Source organism: Chiloscyllium plagiosum, unplaced genomic scaffold (genome assembly GCF_037043375.1).
Source record: "Chiloscyllium plagiosum isolate Xiang-an unplaced genomic scaffold, Cpla_swu_hap1 HiC_scaffold_45, whole genome shotgun sequence".
NCBI lineage: Eukaryota > Metazoa > Chordata > Chondrichthyes > Orectolobiformes > Hemiscylliidae > Chiloscyllium > Chiloscyllium plagiosum.
The window spans coordinates 86558156-86581117 of NW_028270183.1; positions in this window are offsets into that span (position 1 = coordinate 86558156).

Sequence of the window (22962 nt, forward strand, 5' to 3'; positions counted from 1 at the left end):
TGCTCTTTGTGATTTTTTTATAAACGACATTGATGTGGGTGTGGAAGAATGGGTTATTAATTTTGTCAATGACATGAAGGTTGGTGGAGTAGTGGATAGTGTGTAGTTCTGTTATAGGTTGCAACGGGACAATGACAGGATGCAGAGCTGGGCTGAGAATTGGCAGATGGAGTTCAATCTGGAAAAGTGTGAAATGATTCATTTTGGAAGGTCCATCTTGTATGCAGAATACAGGGTTAAAGGCAGAATAGTTGGTAGTTTTGTGGAACAGGCGGATCTTGGGTTCCACGTCCATCGATCCCTCAAAGTTGCCACCCAAGCTGATAGGGTTGTTATGAAGGAATATGTTGTGTTGGCTTTCAGTTGCTGGGGGATTGAGTTTTAAAGCAGTGAAGTTATTCTGCAGCTCTATAGAGCCCCGTTAGACCGCCCTTGTGATATTGTGTTCAGTTCTGACCCCCTCATTACAGGAATGAAGTGGAAGCTTAGGGAGGGTAAATTGGACATCACCAGGATTCCGCCTGTGCTGGAGGGCATGTCTTATGAAGAAAGTTTGAGGGAGGTTCAGCTTTTCTCTTTGGACTGAAGAAGGGTGAGGGGCGAGTTGGTGGAGGTGAACAAGATGATGAGAGGCACAGAGAGAGTGAATAGTGAGAGACCTCATTATATCATTGCATACATGGCTACTCTGAGCGTGCATAATGTTAAGGTGATTGGTGGATGGTTAAGGAGAGATTTCAGATGCAGTTTATTAACACAAAGTGTGTGTGGGGGTGTGGAATGCACTGTCAGCAGTAGTAGGAAAGTCAGATACATTAGGGACATTTAATGCACTCGTGGATAGACACATGGATGGCAGTAAAATGAAGGGTATGGAGGTTAGTTTGATCATACAGTCGGATAAAAGGTTGGCATGGTATCATGGCTGAAGGGACTTGTGCTGCACTGTTCCGTGTTCTGTGCTCTGTATGGTAAACTGGGTAATAAGCTCAGATCAATGTAAAAGAATATGGCATTCAGGAGGAGCTAGTGAACTGATTACAAAATTGGGCTTGATGGTAGGAGACAGAGGGTAATGGGAGACATGTTGCCTTTCTGACTGGATGCATTTGACCAGCGGTGTAGTGGGTCCCCTGTTGTTTGTTATTTGGATAAATGGTTTGGATGGGAATATTGGTTTCCTGATAAGTAGGTTTTTTTGGATGACACTGGAATTGGTGGTAAAGTGGACAGTGAAGAAGGTTATCTGTGATACAACATGATGAACAGTACTGCTAGGATAGTGGGCTGAAGAATAGCAGATGGAGTTTAATTAGATAAATGTGAAGTGTTCCATTTTGGTGAAACAAACCAGGGTGGGATTTGTACAGTTAATGCTCAGGCCCTGGGTAGTGTTGTCAGTCAGTGACCAGGGATGCAGGTACACAGTTCTTTGAAAGTGGTGTCACAGGTAGACAGGCTGGTAAAGCAGGTGTTTGGGATGGTTACCTTCATTGGGCAGAGCATTAAGAGTAGGGATGTCATGTTGTCTGAACTAGACATTGGTGAGGCCACCATAAATTATTATTGATCAGTCAGAAGAACTCATTAGGTTCACTTACCTCCTTTAGTGAAGGACATCTGACATTCTAACCTGCTCTGGCTGACATGTGAATCCAGACCCACAGAAATATAGCTGACTCTGATCTGCCCTCTGGGCAATTAGCAGTCGGCGCAAAGAATACTGGTCCAATCAGTGACCCCACATCCCATGCATGAATAAATAAAAATGCAGGTGTCCGTCACTACCTCTGCAAACACTTCCATCTGCAGCAATCCGTACTGGCTTTGTAACACCTTTCAGGCTCTGACCACTCTCTGTAACACTCTTACCACTTTCACCACTTCCAGCACCTTCACCTCTTCGTGTTCCTATCGTGTCATTAAGCCCTGACAACGATTCCCCTTCCCACTGCTCTCCTCCTGCTAGCAGACCCTTTGCAATCTCTTTAAAACTTACTCCTAAAACACTCTCTTACTTCAGGATATAAGTACTTTGTGGTGATCTACTAAGCCTCCTGAGTGAGGGAGGGAATTTCTTGCTGAAGTTTTGTCTGCTTCATTTTATTGAATGTTTTACACTGTTCCTTCAAATGTTTTCTACTGTTCATTTACAGGCACATATTTCAGTCTGTTTAGCCTGTTTACCTTGGTCAGTTCTCCTCTCAAATTCATGTCATTGGCTGTTTTTATTTCTAGTTGTAGCTTGTCCTTTCTGTGATTCACTTTAAAACTTTATATTTCTTTAAACTGCACTTTATCACAATTTCACAGAGGATCTCTCCAGGTGACATTACTCATTCACGAAGTTTCATCACACAACAGTCGGTCTGAGTTAGTTACGTCCCTAGCCAGTTGCACAATGTGTTATTCAAAGAAACACTGAATAAGAATTCTACAATCTCCTCTTCGAATATCACTCTTGTCAGTATGATTGTCAAGAACATATGAATGTTGAAGTTTCACTAAATTATCACAATACCTTTATTAAAAGTTCCAATGAGTTCCTGTGCAATGCAGTGATGAGCAATGGAATGGTGTTCGGTGGCTAAAACTGCTCTGCTGCTTGTGTCATTTGCAAGTAGTAGCCAGAATTTACATTCAGACTGATTCTACTTCATGATCTGAGACCAAATGATTTCTCTGTAATGCCTTTGTTATCCATTATTGTAAGTGTTACCGACTTTGCCTGAGTTTCTGCAAGTTTGTGAACCATTTAATATTTATTTTCCACCTTTTGTTCGCCCTGTAACTACGTATCTCTGGTGTTTAAATCTCTTTCACCTCTGCATCACAAATCCATCCATCCTATTGAAGAGACTTTGTCCATTCCAAAAATACATAATTTACTCTTTCCCACAATTTCCTGTCACAAATCGATTCGCTGATGTATAGTTTTAGTTAATCTCGGTCCCATCCTGTTCCTTTCTGCTTGTCTACTGCCAGATTCCCCATGCTGTTCTGATGCTTCACCTTTTCTCTTGGGATTTGGAAAGCTCCTTTCACCTGAACCCTGTCCCTGCATCCTCTCTGTCAGTTTAAAGCCCTGTCCATAAACCTACCGACATGATTGGCCAGGACACTGCCCCCAGCATAGTTCCAGTGGGACCATCGGAATGGATTTTTAAAAAAATCAAGTATGGGATATGGGTGTCTCTGGCTTACCCGCCTTTCTTGCCCAGCCGTAGCTGCCATTCAGCTTAGTAACTTGCTCGGCCATTTCAGAGGGTAATTGAGAGGCAAACACCTTGTTATGGGTATGTCATGCAGACCACGTGAGGATGGGCAGCTGTCCTTCTTGAAAGGAGAACTGTTAGGATTTATTATATATCAGTAAAGGTATTGATGGATTGGCAATTACTTTTTTAAAAAATAATTTATTTCAAATTCCACCATTTCAGATGATGGGGTTCACATCTTCCTCCCTTGAACATTAGCTGAGGTTTTTGCTCTAGCAATAACACCACTAGGCCATCACTACGCCTGCACGCAGGTTATTCATCCCTGAACACTGATACCAGTGCATTATGGAGCTAAACCTGTTTTCCTTCAAGATTGTTTAATCCCGATACCTTCCTGCAGTCTGGTGATATCAGTCAGTATCTCTCCATGTGGTATCCCTCACTGCGTTTGTCTAATTGCTGCCTCTGTCAGTGTCTCTCGCTCTTACAGCTACTCCAGATCCTGAGCCAACAGAATTCGCCACTCCAGAGAGATGCAGCAACACAGGCCAGGAATGGAGACCGGGGTTTTCCAGATCTCTGGGGGACTCAGTGCCATTCTCCATGTGTAACCCTCACTATATCAGTCTAATTTTCCATCCTGTCTATTTCTGTTTCTTGCAGGTAATCAGGAAGTTCCTGCCTCAATAGACTTCCCAACTACTGTCTTGTCCATCACCACATTGAAGATGGTTGGTCAGCCAGAGAGACAAAGAGCAGGAAGACCTGAAACCTTCAATACATCCTGGAGTGAGGTAAGATTACTCACAGTGAACAGAGCAGAGACCAATAAGAGGGCTCCAAACATCGGCTAACAAGACATGACACAGATACAATGCTGGAGGTGGAGCACAGTGTCGACACACCCAAGGTCAACCACCATCCCTACTGTAAGTTTTGTTCTACTGAGATAGCACCGGGAGTATCACAGTTATCAATCCAGGCTTGTGAAGTCTTAGTGAACATCAGTGTAACAGAGAGGCAATCAGGCTTCCCATGAGTGTGTGGGAATGCTTCCTGGGATCTTTTATCTGTGTTCCCCCTCCAACACTGTACATATGCCATGTCCTTTGGACCAGTGCCTTCAATAATTCTTAACTGCTATTACAGTTCCTGTCCCTGTAACCTCCACCTTCCCGATAGTCCCTCCACATAATTGAAACGTACTGCATTCCAGAAGACCATCTCTATCGCTGTAACTTGCTTCAGTGCCTACAACATGCCTTATTTCAGTAGTCTCCTCCTCCAATAACTGAAGAAAGAGCCATTCCAACAGAAAGAGCCATTCCAACAGAAACCGTTCCTTCGATCCAACTAGTCCATGCTGACCACAGTTGCTAAACGAGTCGCATTTGCCTCTGTTTGGTCCATAACCCGTTAAACCTTCTCCTCTCCATGTACCTGCCCAAATGTATTTTCCATGATATAATTGTACTTTTGTCTATCACTTCAGCGGCTGTTCATTCAATATGTGCACCATTCTCTGTGTGGAAATGTGCTTTTAAGTATTTCCTCTCCGACCTCATATTTTTGCCCTCGCGTTATGAATTCCCCATCCCTGGGGTAGAGACCTTCACTATTCACCCGACGTATAGTCCTCATAAACCTTTATAAGGTCACCCCCCAGCCACCTACACCAAATGGAAATACGAAGTATAATAATACAAATATCTCTGCCACGGTCCCCACTGCGACTTTGCCACAATGTTCTGGGATACACTTATTCAGGACCTCGGGCTTTCTCTACCTTTGTGTTCTAAGACCTCGAGCACCACCTCTTCTCTAATGGGGACTCTTTTCAAGACATGACTGTTTCTTTCCTTTTGTTTCCTAGTCTTTGTCCACAGTACGTTCTGACATGAAATATTCATTTCGGGTGGCACCCATTTCCTATGGTTCCAGGCATGGATGGCCTTATTGATCTTTGAGGGGCTCTATTGTCTCTCTAGTAGCCTTTTTGCACTTGTGTGCTGTAGAATCTCTTTGGATTCTCCTAAATCTTATCTGCCAACTCTATCTCATTCCTCCCGTGGAGCTTTCCAGCTTATCCAGCCTCTCTGTTTCTGTCAAACGCTCCAGTATCAGGAACCTCTTCGTCAATCTTTGCTCCATTTACAGTCTAGGGAAATGCTTCCTGAAGCAGGAAGATCAGAATTCTACACAGTACTCCAACTGGAGACGCAACAATGTCTGATACAGCCGTATCATGATGCACCAACCCATTTATTCAATGCTCTGACGCATGAGGGCTCGCGTGCCTAATCCGCTTTCACCGCCCTGTCCACCTGCGATGTCACTTCCAAGGAACAATGTAACTTCACCCGTTGGTTTCTTTCTGTTCGCAACACTGTCCAGAACCCAACTATTAACTGTGTTAATCCTCTCTGGTTTATCTTAACAAAACCCAACACCTGAATTTAACTCCCATCTTTCATTTCTTGGCTCAGTTGATTAAGATTACCTTTATTAACTGTATTCACTGCCAACTATAACATGTATTTTAGTATCCACAAACCTGCAAACACTAATTCATATATTCTCGATTACGTTAATAATACACGTGTGGATCCTGCACCGATCCTTATGGCACACTGCTGGTCAGAGATCCCCAGTCTGCACAACAATCCTTTCCCACTACCTTCTGTCTCCTACTGTCAAGCCCATTTTGTGTTTGTTTGGCTTGCTCTCCCTGATCCCATGTGATCTAACCTTACTGACCAGTACTCCACGCTAAACCCTGTCAAAGGTCTTGCTGAAGTCAGGATAGACAATGTCTACTGCACTGCCTGCATCCATCTCCTTGGTCACCTCTTCAACAAACTCTATCAATTTTGAAAAACACTTCTTTGTACGCACAAAGCGGTGCTGACTATCCCTAATCAATCTTTGCCTTTCCAAATGTATGTAACTCCTGTCCCGCAGAATCGCTTCAAACAACATTGACACCACTCACATCAAGCTAATTGGTGTTTATGTCCCTGCCTTTCCCTCGCAGCCTTTCCTAACTATTGGCACAACATTAGCCACCCTCCAGGCTCCCAGCTCACCACTCGTTGCTGTCAGTGATAGAAATATCATTGTAAGTTTCTATCCTAACTTACCCAATGTCCTGGGATGTACTTGATTAGTTCCACAGTAAGTTGTGACTTAAAATTTTTGTTTCGGATCTCACCCATTTCCTGTGGGTTCACACACGGGTGGCTTAATTCATCTTTAAGGGGTCACGTTCTGTCCCGAGTTAATCTTCTGTTGTTAATATACTTGTAGACTCTCTTTGGGTTTTCCTGAATCTTCTCTGCCAAAGCTCTGTCAGTTCCCCTTTAGATCCTTATGATTTCCCTCTTAAGGATATTACTACACCCACAATGCTCTTCAAGGGATTGACTTAATCCAGCTGGCTATATAGGACATGTGCCCCCTTTTGTCTTGACCAGAACCTCAATATCCCAAGTCATCCAGTGTTTCCCACTTGTGTCAGCATTGTCCTTCACACTAACAGGAATATGCTGGCCCTGAAATATTAATTTATCGCTCTTTTGAAAGAATCCCACTTGCTCAACGTCCCTTTATCTGCAAATAGCATTCACGAATCAACTTTTGGACAGTCTTGTCTAATACCTTCTAGATTGCTGGCAAGTCCAGTTTTGACTTTTAACTTGTGGACCAGGCCTGTCCTTTTCCATTGCTATTTTCAAACTAATAGAATTGTGGTGGCTTTTCAAAAGTGCTCCCCCACAAACTCTTCAGCCCCTTTCACTACCTTGTTTCCCAAGGGAGTTCAGGTTTTATTCCTTTCTCCAGTCGGGCCAGTTACAAACTGATTGAGTCAGTTTTCTTGAACACACTGAACAAATCCCTCCCATCCAACCTGTGGACACTCTGGGCAGTCCCAGTCTAGGTTTGGAAAGTTAAAATCCCCGACCATTACAACCCTATCATTCTTCCAGATATCTGAGATCTCTGACATATTTGCGGCTCAATTTCCCGCTCACTACTGCGGGCCTATAGTACAGTCCTATCAAGCTGATTATTCATTCTTATTTCTCAGTTCCATTACATAGCTTCACTGGGTGATTCCCAGGAATATCCTCTCTCAGTGCTGCAGTGATATTTTCACTGATCAAAAACTCCACTCCCCCTATTCTCTTGCCTCCCGTCTATCCGTCCTGTTGAATCTGTCCTCTGAAACAATGATCTGTGAGTCCTGTCCCTCCCTCAGCTGTGTTTCTGTAATTCCTGTCATTTCCCAGTCCCATGTTCCCATTCATGCCGTGCGTTCATCTACCTTACCTGTCAGCCATTTTACATTAAAGTAAATGCAAATTAATTCATCAGTTCTCCCTCATTGCCTGCTGTGCTCTTGCCTGGTTATCAATTGAAATTACTCTGTTGAAATTCTGTCCCAGCCTCAACCTCCAGACTGCAGCTGAAGACCGTCCCCCTCACTGTGGACAACACCCTCACCTTTCCTGTCTTTTGACAACCTGCTAATGATACCTTCTGCTTTCACTTCCGAGTGATTAATGCCCATAAGAAACAGCAATGGTTCCTGCACAGATCCCTGTGGTACACCCACTGGGCAAAGGCTTTCAATCACAAAACGAACCCTCCACCAATTGTGATTCCAATTTGCCAACATACCTTGGATCCCATGTGATCTTCCCTTTTGGACCAGCTTTCCTTGTGGGATCTTGTCGAAGGCCTGAATGAATGTAATGGAACCCACATCATCTGCACTGCCCTCATCAATATTTTCAGACACCATTTCATCACACAAGATCTTCCTGTATCAAATCCGTGCTGACTATCCCTAATTAATCCCTACCTTTCCAGTTATTAATTCAAATTGTCCCTCAGAATTGTTCCCAATAATTTCCCTCCCCCTGCTGTCAGACAACCTGCTCTGTAATTACCTGGCCTATCCCTGCTGCCCTTCCTGAACAAAGGAACCACATTAGCTATCCTCCAGTCATTCGGCACTTCACCTGTGGCCAGCAAAGTATTAAATATATCCACCAATCTCCTTCCTTACCTCCAATCGTGGGATAATTACATTGGGCACTGAGGATTTCTCCAACTTTATGACCCTGAAAATATTTATTACCTCCTCCTTATTGATCTTATCATGTTCTAGAACCTCACCATCACGACTGAAATCCCCGGCTACAATGCCTTTCTCCTGTGTGAATACAGATGGGAAATATTCATTGAAGACGTCACCTACTTCCTCTGGCTCCATGCACAGATTGTCCCTTTGGTTTCTAACAGGCCTCGCTCTTTCGCTGGGAATCCTCTTATACTAACAGTGGGTGATGAAATATCTTGTGGCTTTCCCTCAGTTATATCTGCCAAATATATTTTATGACTATTGTTTGTCCCTCATTTTCTACAATCCCCTTGCACTCTCTATACTTGTGAATGGCTTCACCTGCTATTATTGCACTGTATTTCATTATCAAACTCACGATATCACTTGATCAGTATTCGCTAGACTTGCTGCCTTTACTATTCACTCTTCAAGGAGCACACTGGCCCTGCGTTCTCACTGCATCACTTTAAAGTACTCCCACTTTCCTAATATCGACCCAACTGCAGGTAGTTCCTCCAGTCTGTTTGCCAGATCCTCTCTAATGATCGTTATACTGATAGGAGACTCAGTTGTGACGGGGACTGTGTGGCTGCAGAACAGACTCCAGTTTAATGTGCTGCATCCCAGGTACCAGGGTCAGGGGTGTCTCTGAGTCGTTCTTGAATATTCTGAAGGGGGACGGTGAACATCCAGAGGTCATTGTGCATATCAGTCCACATGACAGAGGTAGACAAAGGCATAGGCCCCTATTAAATGAGTACAGGGAGTTAGGTAAGAATTTTACAAAAACAGGATATTGACGTTAATGATCTCCAGATTACTCCCAGTATCACGTGCCAGTGAGGATAGAAATAGAAAGATAGGTCGGATGGATTTGTGGCTGAGGCGCTGGTGTACGGGGCAGGATTTTCAGTTCTTAGGTCATTGGGATCTCTTCTTGAGTAGAAGTGACCTGTACCAGGGGGATGGTTGGCACTGGATGCAAAGGGGCACCAGTATCCCTGCGGGGAGATTTGTTTGTATTACCTGGCAGGATTTAAACTATTTTGGCAGAGAGTTGAGACTCTGAATAAGAGAGGGGCCATCAACTAGTCAGGGGAAAATACATCAGCCATCGAGAGCAAGATTCCTATTAAGGATATTCAGGGCACAGTATAGGGATGGAAAAGACATTTGGTTTTCAGGGCATGAATTTCAATGCACGAAGCCTGACTGGTAACGCAGACAAGTTCAGACCGTGAATTAGCTCTGGGGACTGGGATATTATAGCCATAACAGAAACATGGCTGAGAGAAGAGCAGGACTGGAAGCTCAGTGTTCCACGATACAGAAGCTACAGGCATGACAGAAGGACAAGTAAGTGAGGAGGGGAGGTTGTCTCTTTGATTAGGGAGGACAGAACAACAGTGCTGAGAGACAATATTGTTTAGCGGTCATCAAATGAGGCCATATTTTTAAAAGTTAGAAACAAAAAGGTGATGGTCAGTCTGCTGGGATGGTGTTCTAGACCCCCAAATAGCCAGCGGGTACGAGAGGAGAAAATGTGTAGAAAGATTACAGGGACGTATAAAAATAATAGAGTAGTATTGGATGGAGAGTTTGACTTCCCATGGATTGACTGGGTCACCCAGAATGCAAAAGGACCGTACGGGGTGGAATTTGTCAAATACGTCTAAGAAAGTTTCCTAAACCAAGATGTATAGGGCTCTACGCTATTCAGGGGGGTTCAACACTGGACGTCCCCTCAGAAAAAGAGGTCAGGCAAGTTACTGAAGTGTCAGTCAGAGAGCACTTTGTGTCCAGTGCCCACAACTGTCTCCGTTTTAACAATGTTATGGAAAAAGATCAGACAGGTCCACAGAATCAAGTCTTAAACTAAAACAGGGCCAATATTGGGGCCATTCAGAAGGATCGAGCAGGGATTGATTGGGTGAAGGGAAAGATCACACAACACCAGGTTAACATCCAGCTGTTTACACAGGAACCTCGATTATCTGAAAGAGATGGGCGTGCAATAGTACATTCAGATAATTAGTTATCCGATTAATCGATTCCATGCCATTCCTCTAGGATTCGGAGTTTTCCACAATGCCTAGTTCCCGTTGAGGTGACGAGGCAGCAGCAAACCATAGGTGAGACCTCACGCCCTATCAGACCCCAAAACGCTCCACTGCTCGCCCCCAAACTCTTCGGAGACTGCCCCACCCACCCCTCAACATCACCCCCCCCACCTGTTCCCAAACCCTTCCAACACCGACTCACGCCAGCCACCGCCACCAAAACCGTCCAACCCTACCCCCCCCGCCCCGTTCCCAAACCCATCCAACTTCACACTCAGCCCACCTCCGACAGAGCACCGCACCCGCCCCCAAACCCGTCCAACATCACCCACTCCCGCCTCCAACAGAGCACCCCGCCCGCCCCAAAACCCATCCAACATGGACCCTGCGCCCGCCTCCAACAGCGCACCGCCCCGCCCCCGAACCCATCCAACATCACCCTCCGTTCTCCTCCAACAGAGCACCCCACCCGCCCCAAAACCATCCAACCTCACCCACCACCCGCCTCCAACAGAGCACCCCACCCGCCCCAAACCCATCCAACCTCACCCACCGCCCGCCTCCAGCAGAGCACCCCGCCTGCCTCCAAGTACATCCAACACTGACCCACGCCGTCCCTCCGCCACCAAAACAGTCCAATGCCACCCTCCAATAGCCACCCGCCCTGTTCCCAAACCCATCCAATGACACCCTCCGCCCGCCTCCAACAGAGCACACGGCATGCCCCAAACACCTCCAACACCGACCCATGCCGGCACCCCACCACCAAAATGGTCCAACGTCACCCTTCACACACCATCCGCACCGTTCCCAAAACCATCCAACCTCACCCTCAGCCCGCTCCCAAACCTGTCAAAGACTGCCCCTGCCCGCCTCCAACTGTGCCCCCCCACGGGTCCCCAACCCTTCCAACACTGACACCGCCGGCCCGCCCCATCCACCGTTTGCGCCCGTACCCCTGTCTGCCCCGTCCCCTGTGCGCCCCTGACCCGTCATCTCCTCCCCCTCCTGGGCAGCCGGAGTGGACACCAACAGTAAGACAGTTGCTGCCTTTGGTGGGGTCATTCTCCAAATAGCGCCCGCACGCACACATGCACACACACACATACACACACACACACGCACATGCACACACACCCACGCACACACACGCACACATAGCCACACACACAACTTTTACAGCAACATTTCAAAAGGTTCCACCTCTGCCATGTACGGGACAATATTCGAGAGAATATCTGGGGTAGTGCGGGTTACGATTCACCCCTATGTAGAAATCCAGGCAAAGTGTGTGCAGCTGGAGAGAGAGTGGGAGGTCAGTCATTTGGAGACGGTACCTGGGCTTGATGTCGAGGACTGTTCTCGGCTGGATTTCAATGAGCCGAGATCTGTTTTAATCAGTGTAAACAAAAAAAAAACACAATCAGAGTTGACACAGCTCTTTGATGTAATGTTTGTATCGGGACCTTGAGCTCTCCTTTGGATAATCCGATATTCGGATAATTGATATTTGGATAATCGAGGACCCTCTGTGTTTGGAAGCAATAGATTTGGAATTGCTGGTGATTATTCTAAAAAAATGAAAGACTTAATCAAAACTTGTTTACTATTTCAATTCATGACACTTCCATCCTGTTGCTATAAATTCTGTGTCTTATGACTGTGCTTCACAACCACCTGATGAAGAAGGATGATTTCGAAAGCTAGTGCCTCTAAATATACCTGTTGCACCTGTAAGCTGGTGTTGTGTCATTTTTAACTTTGCCCAATCCAGTCCAACCCGGACACGTCCAAATCATGGGTCAGTCTGTTTGAAGGAAAATGAATTACTGGCAAATGGGAGGCTTTTAAAAGTGTGATCTCAAGAATCCAGTATGTCCCTGTTCTTGTGAAGGGGAAAAACCCTACCACCCTTCCCACTTTGAAACTGTTTCCAATCAAAATTACTGCCCTTCTGGAAAACCTGTCAGACTCCACACTCTCCATATCTAGCTAATCTGCATAACCAAAGCATTCCTGTATCTATAAACATCTTGAGCCATGAGTACCGTCTGATTGTTTCTCTAGTCTATACAACCCACCTTATCTTTGTAATCTGCTCAATTTGCCGAAAACAGTCCTGACTGTGTAAACCACTCCATCCAACCAACATCCTCACCCCTGTCATCTAGCCCATCCCTCCCACACTCCCCATCTCCATGAACACCTGAAGGCCATACAGAGCACCCTTGCAGCGCCCAAACTCATCCAGCACGGACCCACGCTGGCCACGGACACAAAAACAGTCCAATGACATTATCCACTCGCCACCCGCCCCGCCCCCAACCCAGCCAACATCACCCTCCGCCCACCTCCAACAGAACACCCCGCCCGCCCCAACCCATCCAACATCACACTCCGCCCGCCTCCAACACAGCACCCCGTCCGCCCCCAAACTGATCCAACATCACCCTCCTCTCGCCTCCAACAGAGCGCCCCGCCCGCCCCCAAACTCATCCAACATTACCCTCCACCCGCCTCCAACAGAGCACCGGGACCACCCCAAACCCATCCATCATCACCCTCCGCCTGCATCCAACAGAGCACCCCGCCCGCCCCAAAACCCATCCAACATCACCCTCCACCCGCCTCCAACACAGCACCCCGTCCGCCCCCAAACTCATCCAACATCAAACTCCGCCCACTCCAACAGAGCACAGGGCCCACCCCCAAACCCATCCATCATCACCCTCCTCCTGCATCCAACAGAGCACCCCGCCCGCCCCAAAACCCATCCAACATCACCCTCCAACTGCCTCCAACAGAGCACCCCGTCCGCCCCAAACCCATCCATCATTAACCTCCACCCGCCTCCAACAAAGCACCCCGTCCGCCCCCAAATCCATCCAACGTTCCCCTCCACCCGACTCCAACAGAGCACCCCGCCTGCCCCCAAACCCATCCATCATCATCCTCCACCCGCCTCAAACAGAGCACCCCGCCCACCCCAAAACCCATCCGTCATCACCCCCGCCCGCCTCCAACACAGCACCCGCCACTCCCAAATCCATCCAACATCACCCTCCACCCGCCTCCAACAGGGCACCCCGCCCGCCCCCAAACCCATCCATCATCACCCTCCGCCCGTCTCCAACACAGCACCCCGCCCACCCCCAAACCCATCCAACATCACCCTCCGCCCGCCTCAAACAGAGCACCGGAGCTGCCCCAAACCCATCCAACATCACCCTCCACACGCCTCCGACAGAGCACCGCACCCGCCCCCAAACCCATCCAACATCACCCTCCTCCCGTCTACAACAGAGCACCCCGCCCACCCCCAAACCCATCCAACATGGACCCTGCGCCCGCCTCCAACAGCGCACCCCCCGCCCCCGAACCCATCCAACATCACAGTCCGCTCTCCTCCAACAGAGCACCCCGCCCACCCGCACAGAACCCATCCAATCTCACCCACCACCCACCTCCAACAGAGCACCCCACCTGCCCCAAACACATCCAACCTCACCCACCACCCGCCTCCAGCAGAGCACCCCGCCTGCCTCCAAGCACATCCAACACCGACCCACGCCGGCCCCCCGCCTACAAAACAGTCCAATGCCACCCTCCAATAGCCACTCGCACTGTTCCCAAACCCATCCAATGCCACACTCCGCCCGCCTCCAACAGAGCACCCGCATGCCCCAAACACCTCCAACACCGACCCATACCGGCACCCCGCCCCAAAAATGGTCCTACGTCACCCTTCACACGCCATCCGCCCCGTTCCCAAAACCATCCAACCTCACCCTCAGCCCGCTCCCAACCCTGTCAAATACTGCCCCTGCCCGCCTCCAACTGTGCCCCTCCATCTGGTCCCCAACCCTTCCAACACTGACCCCCCTCGCCCGCCCCATCCACCGTTTGCGCCCATACCCCTGTCTGCCCCGTCCCCTGTGCGCCCCTGCCCCTTCATCTCCTCCCCATCTTGGGCAGCCGGAGTGGACACCAACAGTAAGACAGTTGCTGCCTTTGGTGGGGTCATTCTCCAAATAGTGCCCGCACGCACACATGCACACACACAAATGCACACACACACACGCACACATAACCACACGCACAACTTTTTACTGCAACATTTCAAAAAGTTCCACCTCTGCCATGTACGCGACAATATTCGAGAGAATATCTGGGGTAGTGCGGGTTACGATTCACCCCTATGTAGAAATCCAGGCAAAGTGTGTGCAGCTGGAGAGAGAGTGAAAGGTCAGTCATTTGGAGATGGTACCTGGGCTCGATGTCCAGGACTGTTCTCGGCTGGATTTCAATGAGCCGAGATCTGTTTTAATCAGTGTAAACAAAAAAAAAACACAATCAGAGTTGTAACAGCTCTTTGATGTAATGTTTGTATCGGGACCTTGAGCTCTCCTTTGGATAATCCGATATTCGGATAATTGATATTTGGATAATCGAGGGCCCTCTGTGTTTGGAAGCACTAGATTTGGAAGCGCTGGTGATCATTCTAAAAAAATGAAAGACTGAATCAAAACTTGTTTACTATTTCAATCCATGACACTTCCATCCTGTTGCTATAAATTCTGTGTCTTATGACTGTGCTCCACAACCACCTGATGAAGAAGGATGATTTCGAAAGCTAGTGCCTCTAAATAGACCTATTGCACCTGTAAGCTGGTGTTGTGTCATTTTTAACTTTGCCGATCCCAGTCCAACCCCGGCATGTCCAAATCATGGGTCGGTCTGTTTGAAGGAAAAGGAATTGCTGGCAAATGGGAGGCTTTTAAAAGTGTGATCTCAAGAATCCAGTATGTCCCTGTTCGTGTGAAGGTAAAATCCCCCACAACCTTTCCCACTTTGAAACTGTCTCCAATCAAAATTACTGCCCTTCTGGAAAACCTGTCAGTCTCCACACTCTCCATATCTAGCTAATCTGCAGAACCAAAACCTTCCTGTACCTATCTTGAGCCATGAGTACCGTCTGATTGTTTCTCTAGTCTATACAACCCACCTTATCTTGGTAATCTGCTCAATTTGCCTAAAACAGTCCTGACTGTGTAAACCACTCCATCCAACCAACATCCTCACTCCTGTCATCTAGCCCATCCCTCCCACCCTCCCCATCTCCATGAACTCCTGTAGGCTATACAGCTCACCGCATTTCTGTAACCTCCAATGGCTCTATGTTCCTCCCTCTCTGTGAAAACATTTCCAATCCCCACACCCATCCCAGTCAGCGTCGTCTGCTCCAGATCAGGCCATTGATGTCTCTGTTAACTCTGGCACTCCGAGCAAACCTTCCTAATTGTGTCTATTCATTCAGATCCCATCCTCTCCAGCCTCCTGTAATCTCTTCCTGCCATTGTAACCCTCCTTGTTTGGAACACAGAACAGTACAGCACATTTTCTCTAGTAACCACATCTTTCTGGTGACCAAGTCTTTCCGATACTTTGACGATTCCAAAGAAAAACTGTAATTGATGTTTTGCCAGAATTTCCCGTCAGAGCCTAATTCACTGTCCCTTCCTATTCCTTTCTGCTTGACTTCAGCCACATCCCCATGCTGTTCTAATGCACCATCTTTTCTCTTCGGATTTGGAAAGCTCCTTTCACCTGAACGCTATCCCAGCATCCTCTCTGTCAGCTTAAAGCACTGTACATAAACCCGCCGATATGATTGGCCAGGACACTGGTCACAGTAGTTTTGTTTTTAATTCCCTCGTGGGATGTTGCTGTCTCTGGCTGGCCAGCATTTCATGCCCACTCCTGAGCTGCCCTTGAGCTGAGTGGCTTGCCAGATCATTCCAGGGGGTAGTTGAGAGTCAACCTCCTTGCTCTATGTCTGGATTCATATGTAGACCAGACCGGCAGCCCATAACAGATTTACTTACTTAAAGGGTTTTAAGTAGTCAGATCTATCCCTGCTACTGGCATTAAATTCTGGATGAACGGTTGAGTGAGAGTAACACTAGGCCATTGCCTGGACCACTGATTGCACCCTCATCCCTGAGCACTGATCCCAATTCACCTTCTTCCGAACCATGTTTTGATCGTGATGCCTTCCTGCACTCTGGTGATATCGCACAGTATCTCTACATGTGGTATCCCTCACTGTGAGGGTTTAATAGCTGCCAGTGACTGCACCTTTTGCAGCTACTCCAAATCCTGAGCCAATAGAATTCTCCACTCCAGGGAATGAGGCAGAACAGGCCAGGAATGGAGACTGGGATATTTCAAGTCTCTGTGGGACTCAATGCCATTCTCCATGTTTAACCCTCACGACATCAGTCTAATCTCCCATTCTGTCTGTTTCTCTGTCTCCTGTAGATACTCAGGAGGCTCCTGACTCAGCAGAATTCCCAATTCCTGTCTCGTCCATCACCACACTGAAGACAGTTGGTCAGCCAGAGAAATGGAGAGTGAGATCTGGAGCCTTCAGTAAATCCTGCAGTGAGGTAAGATCAATCACAGTGAACAGAGCAGAGTGTATTTAAGGGATCTAACTCTGGTCCAGAAGACATGACACAGATACAGTGTTGAAGCACGAACACAGAGAATTATGGTCCCAGGCTCAAACCCCACTCTCTTGTTAATTTTCATCTCTGCTGTACTGAGCCTTCCTATATCAATATCGGAAGTTGACAGTTATCAATCCAGGCCTGTGCTGTCTTAGTGAGGATCAGTACAACAGAAGGGAAAGCAGGCCTCCCTCAAGGAGATGGCATTGAAACCTGGGATCGTTCTGTTCTATATTCCCCCCTCATGCTGTCTCTTGTCGTGTGAGAGAGTTATAAAGGAAGGAAACATGCCTTTCGGTCCAACTTGTTTGTGCCAATGTCTTGAATGCTTGTAATTCCCAGAAAATTTCCTATTTCTGTAACCTCCGCCCCTCCCATAGTCCCACTGTATATTTGAAACCTGCTCCAATGCTGACAACTCTCCCTATATGTAAATTGCTCCACTGTCCAGAGTTGTTGTCTCTGGTTTGTTACCCGTGCCACGTGATAGAGAGTAGAGGAATTGGGAGAGAGAACAGTTAAATGCGTGGCTACAGGGATGGTGCAGGAGGGAAGGATTCCGGTATCTGGATAACTGGGGTTCTTTCTGGGGAAGGTGGGACCTCTATAAACAGGATGGTCTACACCTGAACCTGAGGGGCACCAGTATCTTGGCGGGAGGTTTGCTAGTGCTCTGGGGTGGGGGGGGGGGGGGCGGGGGGTTAAACTAACTCTGCAGGGGCATGGGAATCTAGCCTGTAGCTTTAGGGTGCAGGACCTGGAGTGTATGGAGGTTAGGAACATGGCAACAATCTTAAAGGAGGGTGCCTTTAAACAGGAAAGTGGTTTCAAGTGTGAATACTTCATTGCAAGAAGTTTCCGAAATAAGGTAGGTGTACTTGCAGTGTGGGTTGGTACCTGGGATTTCGATGTTGTGGCTATTACAGAGACATGGGTAGAACAGGGACAGGATGGGCTGTTGCAGGTTCTGGGGTTTAAATGTTTTAATAGGGTCAGAGGTGGGGGTAAAAGAGGGGGAGTTGTGGCATTGCTTGTCAAAGATAGTATTACAGCAGTGGAAAGGACGATGGATGAAGACTCGCACTGTGAGGTAGTTTGGGCTGAGGTTAGGAATAGGAAAGGTGAGGTCACCCTGTTAGGAGTTTTTTACAGGCCTCCTAATAGTCCTAAAAACGTAGAAGAAAGGATTGCAAGGATGATTCAGGAGAAGAGTGAAAGTAATAGGGTGGTTGTTATGGGGGACTTTTACTTTCCTGATATTGACTGGGAAAGCTATAGCTCGAGTTCGTTAGGTGGGTCGGTGTTTGTCCAATGTGTGCAGGAGGGTTTCCTGACACAATATGTAGACAGGCCAACAAGAGGTGAGGCCATACTGGATTTGGTTCTGGGTAACCAACCTGGCCAGGTGTTAGAATTAGAGGTAGGTGAGCACTTTGGGGACAGTGACCACAATTCGGTGACTTTTAGTGTAGTGATGGAGAGGGATAAGTGTGCACTGCAGGGCAAGAGTTATAGCTGGGGTCAGGGAAATTATGATGCGGTGAGGCATGACTTAGGATGCGTGTCTTGGAAAAGTAGGCTTCAAGGCAAGGGCGTAATTGATATGTTGAGCTTGTTCAAGGAGCAACTATTCAGTGTCCTTGATAAGTATGTAACTTCCAGGCAGGGAGGAAAGGGTCGTGTGAGGGAGCCGTGGTTTAATAAGGAATTGGAATTCCTTGTTAAAAGGAAGAGGGCGGCCTATGTAAAGATGAGGCGTGAAGGTTCAATTGGGGTGATTGAGAGTTATAAGGTAGCCAGGAAGGATCTGAAGAGAGAGCTAAGAGCAGCAAGGAAGGGACATGAAAAGTCCTTAGTTGGTAGGATTAGGGAAAACCCTAAGGCTTTCTATCGGTATGTCAGGAATAAAAGAATGACTAGGGTAGGAATAGTTCCAGTATGTGTCCAGCCCAAGACAGCATGTATTGTTGGACCTGGTCCTTGGGAAAGAGGTGGGGAAAGTGGATCCAGTATCAGTAGGGGAATATTTTGCGGCAAAGCAATCATTTTATTGTAAAGTTCAGGATGATGGTAGAGAATGATATGCAATAATTGAGAGTGAGAATCATTAGTTGACTCAGAGCAACCTTTAATGGGGAAAGAATGAAGCTGGGAAGGTTTGACTGGAACACCAATTTGGTCAGTAAAAGATAAACTGAAAAATGGGCTCCCTTCAAAGAGGAGATGGCTTGGGTACCATTTGAGGAATTATCCCTCAAATGGGAAAGGGAGGATGGTGACGGAGACTAACAATAGAATTGGTATCAGGTCGAGAATATGATTGGGGACCAGGAGGAATGCTGAAGGTTCAGAGGGAGATAGTAGAGCAGGGGTAGGGGAATTATGGGAAAACTGAGAGCCAAAATCGAGCTGTCCCTGAATGCTCTGCGGGAACCTCATAGTGAGCTTATAAAAAGATGGAGTAAGGCTGGTTCAAAACTAGAAAGAGGATTTATACCTGGAACAAGATCTTCGCAAGTAATTTGGATACACTTAGATCCATTATTGCTAAATGTTTGACTGAAACATTCAGGAGGAATCTGGATGATTGTTGATACAAAATGAATGTGCAACGATGTGAGGGAAACAGGAGATCATTACTCAGTAGAGAGTTCAGTTGAAGAGCTGGTGTAACCATGATCGGCCAAGTGACCCCCTTCTGTGTCATAAGGCGTCTGTGTCATTCGGTGTGACGTCTTGAGAGTCATCCAAATCCAAAAAGAACTGTCTTTGTAACCTCGTTGATCCTGTATGATATATTCTAACCTCCATCAGACAATGTAGCCCTCCTGATCCCTGTAATTCACACAGTCCATATAAACCTTCTTTCTCTGGCGTCTCATCCAGCCTCGATAATCATTTATCTGTAGAAAAACTTTTCAAATCTTTACAGCTCTCCCCTTCTCTGCAACTACTATGATCCATAGAAACATAATCTGTACAATCTCCTCTAATCCATACAACAATCAGCGTTACTAACCCCCTCCTGCCCTCACAGATCGCAGTATCTCCATAAACCCCAGCCACTACAGTGATCATTATATCTCCAACTTCCTCCAGCACTGACATCCCTGCCCATCTCTTTTCTTTGCTCCAGTCCCTACAATGTTCCCTGTTGTGTAACCTACTCCAATGCCTAATCACCTGTGTAACATTCTCTAGTCCCGGTAGTGCTCCCGATTCTGTAACCACCCTGACACAGCTCACTGTCTCTGCAACCTCCAGATTGTAAACCCATCCTGATCTGTGGAAACAGCTCCAGCCCTCCCTCTCTCTGTAATATCTAACAGATGTTAAAACTGAAGTAACTCAACAGAGGCTGGTATTCCGTCACCAAATCACCTTTTGTTTCTACATGCACGATACATGGCAGTGACCCACGTTAGCTCTGAGCCTGCTCCTATAGTGAACAGAGACCCTGATGGTTCTGTTTATTTATGTCAGCCAGGATTCCCTGATTGGACCAGGTTCACAGTCCCAATCAAGGAACATGTATTAATGAGGTTTACCTGACCCCATTCCAATCATTATAAAAACACTCCACGTATCTCTAACGTTCATTAATACCTACAAATCTCCTCGTCTCTGAAAGCTCCTCCAGTTTCGCCAACGCTGTCTCTGTAAAATTCTCCAAGGAAAGTCATGTCCCTTTCAGTAGATCCTCCTGTTATCAATCTCCTGCAGGACCAGTACAAGCTTTTCTTCTGTTTTCTGCTAACTCTCGATGTCAACGTCCTCCACCCAGAATGTCTCTTACTAATCTCTCACCACTTTCCGAAAACTCGATCGCCGTTTGTCTGTGACCTTCTCCATAAGGAGGAAGCGGGTTTTGAAGCAGGGAGCTTCATAGGGCATGAAGACCTTTACACAAATGTTTTGTAGAAACCAATGGGTTTACAGAAGTGGGAAGGGTCATGGAACATGAAGGATGTTCCAGAGACTGGCCGTTTATAGGAACAGTGGACAGAATGTTTATTTCTGGTGCAGAGACAGAGCGAGCTATATCATGTGATAAATTGTTCAGGTAACATTTTTATCAGGTGTCAGGGAGGTTTTCACTCTACAAGGCTCTTGTAGCCAGAATATTGATCTGGCCGGTCCAGCTCCATTTTCACTTCAACTAAAACCTAAAACTATTCTTGTCTTTGTAATCTCCTTCTGCCTCTAGAACAACCCATATCCCTGTTATATCCCCCTGCCTTCACACACCTTCCTATCTCTGTAACCTCCTCTGGACCCTACAGCCATCTTGGGCTCTGCACTTGCTGACGCCCCTGATTTCCTTACGACTGTTTCAACAAGGCCAATGAAATGGTAGCTTTAAATCGTATGAACCAGGTCAGGTATCTCTGTCATTATGGAGATGTGGCTGCAGTGGGACTACGACTGAGAACTGGATAATCAAAGGTTTCCTCATTTGTACAGGAAGAACAAAGAGGCCAACACAATGAAGTAGCACTGTTTATAATGAATGGGAACAGTATTATTGTGATGCTAATCATTTTACACACTGATCCTCCCAGCCCTCTCCCCCCATTCCTGCGTATTGATCCTGTCAGATATTGGTAACCTTTGAAAACTTCAGAAAATAGCACGGTATAGAGGAGATCACTGTCTGCATTGGACAAGAAGTGATGTTTTCTAAAAGCCCTAGTTCTGTCTCCCGGTGAACTAACCGCTTGTCTGTCACTCAATAACTGCTCTTGAGGATGTTTAACTTGTTCTCTGCACATATGGGAAAACAGTTTATGATGGTCAAGCCATTGACTCAAAATCGAGAGCCACAGAATAATAGTCTGTTGTTTTAACATGAAGGAAATTGGTGGAATTTAAAAAAAACCATTTCGATTTATTATAAAAACGCATCTGCTTGACTCAAGTCCTTTCGCGAAGTCAATGTGTGTCATGCTTCCCTAGTCAGGTTTCCGTGTGACTTTGATGATGAACATGTGGGTGTAGTGTATCTTGAGGAGAATTAAAAGCCAGCAATAACCATCTAACAGCACCAAGTGTTCTGAAAAATAGATATAATGTAACATTTGGTTGAACAACTCAATTGGCTCATTGTCTCGAGACAAAAACAAATTCAGCCAAACAGTTTCAATAATACGCAAAAGTACCCACATCCAATCAAGTTTGATTTAATATATTAACAATCTTAAAAGCCAATGATTCAATCCGCTGGTTTGAGGTACAAGACTGTGGAAAATTGAACAGTTCATAGGAGAACTGCCAAGCTACAAGCAGGCAAAGTCTGCCTGAAAAATAGCTCTCCTGAAGGAATTTTTAATGATTAGTAACTAGTGAAGCAGAAACCAAAAGAAGAAAAGAAGAGAGGAATATGGAGAAGAACCGAAAGCTTCCTAGTTTTGAGATAAGAAGTTTTGTTTTGTAAATCTTAATTAGGAGTTTTATCGGACTGGTATTGAAGAGGGGGAAGGTCAAAGACAGGTGAGAGGAAGAAGTTGTAAATAGTCGTTCGTTTATTATTCTCTGTTATACTTTAAGAAATAAAGTTATTAATTTTTACTTTGAGTAGATTTCGACTCTAGAATTATCACAGATTGTTGCATTGGATAAATCTTTTCTCTGTTGTTGGTTTTAATTAAGCCGGCAGATTTATCCTGTGTTGTAACACGACAAATACACGGCAATGCGTTTTACTCTTTACTGTCCTGTGGAACAGCTGAACCAGCCACTCAGTTCAAGATCTGCATAACATGCTGCCCTGACCAGGGCTGCATGCATCCTGTGAGAGAAGTCCAGAAGTAAAGATAGCTCCCTTCCTCTGTCTGTTTACCGTATTCCTTCAGCTTATTTCCATTCAGGTAGTTGATTATCCCCTCTTTTAGGTGTATTCAATCTCATTGAAATTCTCCCCAAGAGTGATGGACATCTCCATACGCATCTCTGGTGTTGGCTTTATTGATGTGACATACAGCTGTAAGGAACTTATACATTCCATGTCAGTCGTAGGGCAGAGAGAAGGAATGGTGTTTTGT